The sequence below is a fragment of the Chionomys nivalis genome, chromosome 3 (genome assembly GCF_950005125.1).
Source record: "Chionomys nivalis chromosome 3, mChiNiv1.1, whole genome shotgun sequence".
NCBI classification, from domain to species: domain Eukaryota; kingdom Metazoa; phylum Chordata; class Mammalia; order Rodentia; family Cricetidae; genus Chionomys; species Chionomys nivalis.
Genome location: NC_080088.1, coordinates 12,139,240 through 12,148,087, shown reverse-complemented (window position 1 = coordinate 12,148,087; position 8,848 = coordinate 12,139,240). Strand labels below are relative to the sequence as shown.

The following is an 8,848-nucleotide window of genomic DNA, read 5'->3' as shown; positions in this document are numbered from 1 at the left end:
CATGAGGTGTTAACGAGTCCATTTTGTGTTGCCTTAGCAGAATACCAGAGAGATTGCCTATTTATAAAATTCTGAGACCTGAGAAATAAAATATGAAGGTGGGCAATGAAAGCATCAGAGCCAAGAGTATAAGAGAGAAGACAGACAAAAAAGGGCCAACTGACTTCTAGAACAAACCCACCATTGCCATAGGATGTTGTAATAGGAACAGCGGGCTAAGTTCCTGGCACCCGGCTGCCCGAATGGCTAGCTTATGTCCCGAAATAATTACACAGAAACTGTATTCTTTTAAACACTGTTTGGCCCATTAGCCCTAGCCTTTTACTGGCTAGCTCTCACATCTTGCTTTAACCCATTTCTAATAATGAGTGTAGCCCCATGAGATGTGGCTTACCAGGAAAGATCCTAACCTGCATCTGTGTCGGGTGGGAGAATCATGGCGACTCACTGACTCAGCTTCTTTCTCCCAGCATTCTGTTCTGTCTACTCCACCTACCTAATTTTCTGTCCTATCAGGGCCAAGCAGTTTTCTTTATTAATTAACCAATGAAAGCAACAGATAAATACAAGACCCACCTCCATTCTTTTGAACACTGCCTGGCCCATTAGTTCCAGCCTCTTATTGGCTAGCTCTTACATATTGCTCTAACCCATTTCTAATATTCTGTGTAGCACCACAAGGTGGCTTACCAGGAAAGATCTTAACCTGCGTCTGTCTGGAGTGGGAGAATCATGGCAACTCACTGATTCGGTTTCTTTCTCCCAGCATTCTGTTCTGTCTACTCCGCCTACCTAATTTTCTGTCCTATCAGGGCCAAGCAGTTTTCTTTATTAATTAACCAATGAAAGCAACAGATAAATACAAGACCCACCTCCATCAATAGCAAACTCCCATTATAAGCACATTAGAAAGATACCAACTTAGAGCATTGTTGTATTACAGTTTCTCTGTAGTACAGGGGCCTAAATTCTAACCTAGCAACAGAGAAGTCACATGGTAATTTGAATAAGGAAGATTTAACCTCCCCCCCCCAAAAAAAGGTAAAACCAGGATTGATTTAAGTGGGAACTGATGAGTTAAAGGCAAAGATAACTTCTAAATATAACCCCAGGATCACAGACACTGAGAGCAACAATAAAAAATTGGGAATTCTTTAAACTGAGAACCTTCTATGAAGCAAAGGACACAGTCAAAGAGACAAAAAAAGCAGCCTACTAAATAGGAAAAGATCTTCACCAACCCCATGTAAGTCAAAGGACTGATCTCCAAAATATATAAAGAACTCAAGAAAATAGACACCAAAATTCTAAATGACCCAATTAAACATGGGGTATAGAACTAAACAGAGAATTCTGAACAGAAGAATTTCAAATGGGCAAAAGATACTTAATGAGATGTTCAACACCCTTAGCCATCAGGGAAAAGCAAATCAAAACAATTCTGATATACCATCTTACACCTGTCAGAATGGTGAGGATCAAAAACACCAATGATAGTTTATGCTGGAGAGGATGTGGAGTAAGAGGAACATTCATCCATTACAGGTGAAAATGCAAACTTATACAACCATTTTGAAATCAGTATGATGATTTCTCAGAAACTTGAGAATCAACCTACCTCAGGACCCAGCAATACCACTCTTGGGCATATACCCAAAAGATGCTTAATCATACTACAAAGGCATTTGTTCAACTATGTTCATAGCAACATTATTTGTAATAGCCAGAACATGGAAACAACCTCAATCAAAGAATGGATAAAGAAAATGTGGCACATTTACACATTAGAGTACTACTCAGTGGAAAAACAAAAAAACAAAAAATAAAACAAAAAGACAGTGACATCTTGAATTTTGCATGCAAATGGGCGGAATTAGAAAATGCTATACTGAGTGAGGTAATCCAGACCCAAAAAGATGAATATAGTATGTATTCATGGGTGGATACTAGCTATAAACAAAGGATATTGAGCCTATAGTTCATGATCCTAGAGAAGCTAGGTAATAAGGGGAACCCAAAGAAAAACATATGGAAATTGGAAACAGATACGATTGCCTGACAAAATTTGGAGCAAGGGGGTGGGGGGAGAAGAGAGGGTAGAAGAGGAAGAGGGGGGCAGAAAGGGAGTGGTGAGGAGAACTTGAGGGAATGGGATACTCAGGATGGAGGAAAGACAGAGATGAGAGCAAAAAAAGAGATGTCTTAATGAGGGAGCCATTATAGGGATAGCAGAAACCTGGCTCTAGGGAAATTCCCAGGAATCCACAAGGATGAGCCCAGCTAAGACCCTAAGCAATTGAGGAGAGGGGACCTGAGCTTGATTTGCCCTGTAGTCAGACTGATGAATATCTTAAATATCACCATAGAACCTTCATCCAACAATTGATGGAAACAGACACAGAGACCCACATTGGAGCACTGGACTGAGTTCCAAAAGTCCAGTTGAAGAGTGGGAGGAATGAGAATATGAGCAAAGATGTCAACACCATGATGGGTTCACCTGAACTAGTAGGAATTCAACGACTTCAGAAGGACTGGGAAGAAACAAGTATGAGACCAAACTATTCCCTCTGAGTGTGGTTGACAGGTGCATGGCTGGGGCAGATTGAGGGGCCACTGGCAGTGGCACAAAGATTTATCCCTACTACATATACTGGCTTTTTGGGAACCTATTCTCTTTGGATGGATACCTTGCTCAGCCTAGACATAGTAGGGAGGGCCTTGGACCTTCCACAAAGCATTGTGCCTTACCCTCTCTGAGGATTGGATGGGGTGGCGTGGAAGGGGTTGTGGAAGGATTGGAAGGAGTAGAAAGAGTGGTAATTTAGATTTATATTACAATAAAAAAGTTTGTTTTTTTAAAATAAATTAATAAAAAAGAGTTTTGCTTCTGGCCAAGACGCAATAGCAGGAACTATATTCTCACACCTGAAACAATTGCTGGGTGGTGGTGGCACACGCCTTTAATTCCAGCACTTGGGAGGCAGAGGCAGGCGGATCTCTGTGAGTTTGAGGCCAGCCTGGTCTACAAAGGGAGTTCCAGAACAGGCTCCAAAGCTACAGAGAAACCCTGTCTCAAAAAACCAAAAAAAAAAAAGAAAAAGAAAAAGAAAATTAAATAAATGAAAATGAAAATAAAAAGATAACTTCTAATAAAGAAGTTATAGCAGAAATAAGAACCATCTTTACCTCTAGGATGGAGAGACCCTAATAGGCTTCTTCCCTTTACTTTCCAGATTGGGGACACTGATTTACTGGAGGGGGAATATCCATGGCTTATGAGAAGGTCAAGAAGTTTGGTCAAGATCTGGCAGTAGTCATGAAAACTAAATTCACTAATACTGAAGAAGACTGAATTACTGTGGGTTCTTACAGATTTGATCTTGTACAGGGTTTATTTGGCTCTTCATAAAAATGAAGAATGCTAAGATTTTATTGGAACTATGTTCATTTACAAGTCAGTTTACCCAAAATTGCCACATTACAATGAAGAATCTCATGATCTTAACAAAGAGTACTGTTTTAACTTACAGAAGTAATCTATGTTTATAATGAAATAAATCTCAACTATAATGAGTGAACAGATTTCACATGTTATTACCTCCAACAATATGTAGATTGTAATATGATTGCCAAAGCAGGTCAGAAATGGTATGGATGAGGAGAACAAAACAGGTATAAAAATATTGTTTTATTTAAGAAGCTGAGAAATTCAATTGTGTAAGTATTAAATGATTGAGTTTGAACTGGAAGTGAAAGCCCCTTGTATGAAAGTTACAAACACCCATGCACATAGGGCAAAAGTATTTTGTCATCTAAAAGAACTAGATCTAGGATTTTCAGTATAATTCAATTCACGCAAGGCAAATTTATCTTTGGTAGAGAGTCTGTGAAATTTCTCTCTTTGTTTTAATAATTTATAATTATGAAAAACAATGAAAAGATTAAGAAAATTCAGAAATATGAATTATTTTGTTAAAGACAGTGTCTTCTTAGACAAATAGATTAAGAAACAAATGGTACATATCTAGCCATAAGATGGGCTATCATACCAAGACCATTCTGGCTACTATCAATGCATCAGGGAGAACAATTTTCTGTTTGTTTAGAAAAGGTGTGTTTGTGTGTGTATGCACAAAGTAGAATGAGACACAAAGTTAACTCATTCTGCTTGCCAAAGGAACTCTTTTTACTATTGTAACCATTGTAACAATAACATTGAATGAAGCCATTCACCTGGGGTTTGTTAAGATCCATGGTATGCATTTACCTGCCATGAAAAATGTTTTCTTTTTACAATATCCTGAAAAGCATGAAATAGTATTTCCTTTTGCACATCTGGAAAAACTCTGTAGCTGGTTTACATTTCCTGATGTGTACTTCAGGTGCAAGCAGAAAATAAATGAAAAATATTAAAATAAAAAAATTAATGCAAATGAACATCAGCATCATGCATTCATGCATTTCATATCAGTTATGAAATAGATTTCAGCAGAATATGAAAATTCCCAATTAAATAATACGACTAGAAACCCCTGAATTCTTTTGAAGTGAAGTTTTATTTGCTAGCATCAGCAAACATGGTATGGATATCTATTAAGTTCTCATTCTATGAATGTGTTGGTGCGTGTGTGTGTGTTTGTGTGTATGTGTGTGTATGTGAGTATGTGTTCGTAAATTGTATGTATGTGAAAAAGACGTGTATAATCCTCTGCTTGAATATGGTCACAGAAATATCAGAGACTGCCTTGAGTGTTGGCCAGCACCTTTGACCTTGATAGACATGGAACAGCTTTGTTATTATGCTGCTGCTTATCTCAGATTAGCTAACTGGGAGATTCAGGAATTACTCTGTCTTCACACCACATTCTCCCAGAAAAGTATTGAGATACTTCCATTGTGTATCCACATATTTTTGATTTATGAAATCTGAACTCAAGTCCTCAAACTTATAGCAAGCACCTTTACCTACCAAATCTTCTCTGTGCCACAGGTCTATGGTTTCTCATGGATAAAGCCTTGAATGGCAACAATTTTATAAAAACTGTTATCAATGAGTAGAAGGGTAGGCTTTCTCAGAGTTTTAGCGCATCAAAACAGCAATCTCCCTTGAAGGAAGTCTGATTTCTGTAGTGGTTATTTTTTTGTAATCATTTTCCCAAAAAAGGTAAAAAACAATAATATGTAAGAGATTATTTATTGAGGGAATTGGATTATGGACACATTTTCTCTTTAAACTTTCCTAAAAGTTAGAGTGTTTAAAACCCCAGGAAGTCTAATTTTAGTATAGAGAAGCAAAACGCCATTTCATAGTACAAACAAGCATTAGAGTTGTATTAAAGTCGATGGCACTAGCTGTGCTGTGAGAAGCTGTAAAGGAGCTCCTCTGTCCTCAAAAATTCTAAACTATTTAATAAATGTTAAGAAAACATATTCCTCAGGTATCAATTTTACCCACTTCCTCTCAATGTCAGTTTCCAATGGGAAACTATCACTTAGTCTACACTGCAAATTTCCCCCTTTTTGCATAGAACGCCAGGTAAAATACTTTATACAATGAATGTTTAAGGAACCAGAGAAAAATTATAGATTGAGGTTTAGTGTTTACATCTTTCCCTCCAAATATCCTGTGGAAATGAGCAAAAATATTTTGAAATGTTTAAATCCTGAACATGATTCTGAAAGGCAGGAGTTTTAGGGGCTGCAGGATAAGGCACCACAGTAATTCTCAGGACCTTGGGCAGCAAGGGACAAGTATTAAATGAATGGAACAATTGAACAGAGAAAGCATAGTCAAAAACAATCACCTAAGGTCACAGATCTGGAAGAGTCATCCTCCACAGCTCTGCCTCCAGAGGGGACAGCACTGAGTGAATACAGGCCAGAGAACAAAATGATCCTAGGATCCAAATGTGGATGTGTCTATAGAAGACTTGAGGCTCTCCTTATAACCCAGCTATACAGATAGACAGACACTCACATTGCCTGCTGACTTCTTGTTACCCAGCCTCCAAATCAAGGCTTCACATGACTATGACATTGAGATCTTCTATTATGCATACTCTCTTTTTATTATTTAGACATCATCAATTGAAAAATCATCTATTGATGGCTTAAACATTTCAAACATCCATGCTTATTCAGTCATAGTCCAGCTGGCCTTGGTGGGCTCCCAATAGATCAGTTCCACTGTCACAGTGGGTGGGTGCACCCCTCGTGGTCCTGACTTCCTTGCTCATGTTCTCCCTCCTTCTGCTCCTCATTTGGACCTTAAGAGCTCACACCGTTGCTCCAAATTGGGTCTCTGTCTCTATCTCGATCCATGTGACTGAATAAGCATGGGTTGAAACTGCACTCTCTGAACATGGCGGACAATGAAGGCTGATGAGAAGCCAAGGACAATGGCACTAGATTTCGATCCTAATACATGAACTGGCTTTGTGGGAGCTTAGCCTGTCTGGATGCTCACCTTCTTGGACCTAGATAGAAGTGGGAGGTCCTTGGTCTTCCCGCGGGGCAGGGAATTTGGACTGCTCTTCAGTATCCCTAGAGGGAGGGGGGATGGAGTGGGGGGGAGGAGAAGAGGGGTGGGGATAGGGGGAGGGGAGTGGGGGGAGGGGGCAAAATGTGGGAGGAGGGGGAGGGAAATGGGAAATAGGGAGCAGGTGGAAATTTTAATTAAAAAAGAATAATAAATAAATAAAATCATTGTGAATATAAAAAAAACATTTCAAACATTTTTGGACTCCTGTTTTCTCCCACAAGATATAACATTTTGTAATCCTTGGTATTTAGCCACGTGTTGGGAGCTAAATACCAAGTATTTGTTCTTGCCAAATACTCTGAGATCTGTATCTTCCTCCTTCTGTATCCTCATCTAACTTCAGACCTCAATATTAATTTATCTCTTAAATATTTGCACAATCTTTTGCTCAAAATAATGTCATTGTTTGCTATGAAGGCACAGGATGTAGCTGCCATAGCACTTTGTAAGTATTTTGTACATTTAGTTATTATCTATAACTTTTCCCCAAAACCCAAGCTGTAATTGAGCAGGAATATATTTAGGCTAAGAAATTGCGATGCTAACAAATACACACTGTGAGCTCTTTCTTGACTCCATCTTCGCGGCAGCAGCCTCGGCGTCCGCGGGTTAGTCGCCAACATGCAGCTCTTCGTACATGCCCAGGAACTACACACCCTCGAGGTGACCGGCCAAGAAACGGTCACCCAGATCAAAGCTCATGTGACCTCACTGGAAGCCATTGCCCCGGAGGATCAAGTCCTGCTTCTGACTAGCTCACCGCTGGAAGATGAGGCCACCCTAGGCTAGTGTGGCGTGGAAGCTCTGACCACTTTGGAAGTAGCTGGCCGCATGCTGGGAGGTAAAGTTCATGGTTCCCTGGCCCGTGCTGAAAAAGTGAGAGAAGAAGAAGAAGACAGGCCAGGCCAAGCGGAGGATGCAGTACAACCGTCGCTTTGTCAACGTCGTGCCCACCTTTGGCAAGAAGAAGGGCCCCAATGCTAATTCCTAAGTCCTATTGTGATCCTGGCAGTCTAATAAAGACCCTTTGTCAAAAAAAAAAAAAAAAATACACACTGTGACATTACCTAACATTTTTAACAAAGGAAGTATAGTAAGTGCTCTGAAAACAAGAATTTGCCTAGTTATTAAAAGATTAGGAATGGATGGAAGGAAAATAAAATTCTAAGTTTGAAAATTTTCTCATGAGATTGTTTAATAAGTGTTTCATAAAATTGATGAACAAGACAAATTGTATAACTAACCTGATACTAAATGTTAAGATGGAAATGTTATGATAACAGAGTAATTCACATGAGTACTATATTTGTTCCAAATGTGGAACTAATTTACATAACCTACTATTTTTCATATGCATGAACAGAACAATGGTAAAAGAAAGGGTTTTTGAAAAATTATCAATATTTATTTTTTTCATAAACATTAGTATTCTAAATTATAATATTTATCAAATGTATATAGTTAACAGGATGAATTCAACTTAAGTCATGTTTTTAAAATATTGGTTAGAAATTATATGCATGTATTAGCAATTGGTATAAAATGAGGTCATGAATTTGAAGGAGAGTAAGAAGGGCTGTATGGAAAATTTTTGAGGATAGAAAGAAAATAATAAAAAATAAAAAAGGACATTATTTTAAATATCTAAACAACATATTATAAAACATTTCTATGAATGGTAAAAGTTCCATATAAATATGTATTTTATGACTATGACTTTCAAGATATTTTAGTATGTGAATATGGTCAATATTATGATCCTGTAATAAGATGAAAAAAGAGATTAGCATTTATTTAGTGTGTACTTATAACTAACTTACTTCTATCTTAGTCCTTTGTCTTTGTAGACCCAACAATCTTCAAAAATAAAATAGACTGCAAAAATTTCCAAGTCTACTTTGGTTAGTATGTGGGTTAAGCTAAAATTAAGACACAGTTTTTTCTTGACTATTCTATTTGACTTTGACATAAAGGTTTCCATGTAAGTTGTAAATATTTTATAAATATGTATTTAAAATTATATGTGTGGTTATACATTTGTAGGACTATTTTTTGTGCTATTTGTGTTTTAATTTATAGGTGCAGGGTATGTAGCTATATGTGTATTTTGGGTAACACACACACACACACATATATATGTATTCATATATATATGTATAAATGTATGTATGTATGTATCTGAGTGCAAAGTAGACATTAATCAATATATTTGGGAGACATGGGTTGGTAAAGGTAAAACAAGGCACAGTAAGCACACCTTTCATGCCTTCTCTTAGGAACGTTTCCCCCCACTGCCATGAGTGA

General features: G+C 37.9%; 1 pseudogene; it reads left to right on the top strand.

Annotated features, from left to right (window-relative positions):
- Nucleotides 1–7,123: 7,123 nt before the first annotated feature.
- Nucleotides 7,124–7,565, top strand: LOC130872239 (FAU ubiquitin-like and ribosomal protein S30; annotated as a pseudogene).
- Nucleotides 7,566–8,848: the final 1,283 nt, after the last annotated feature.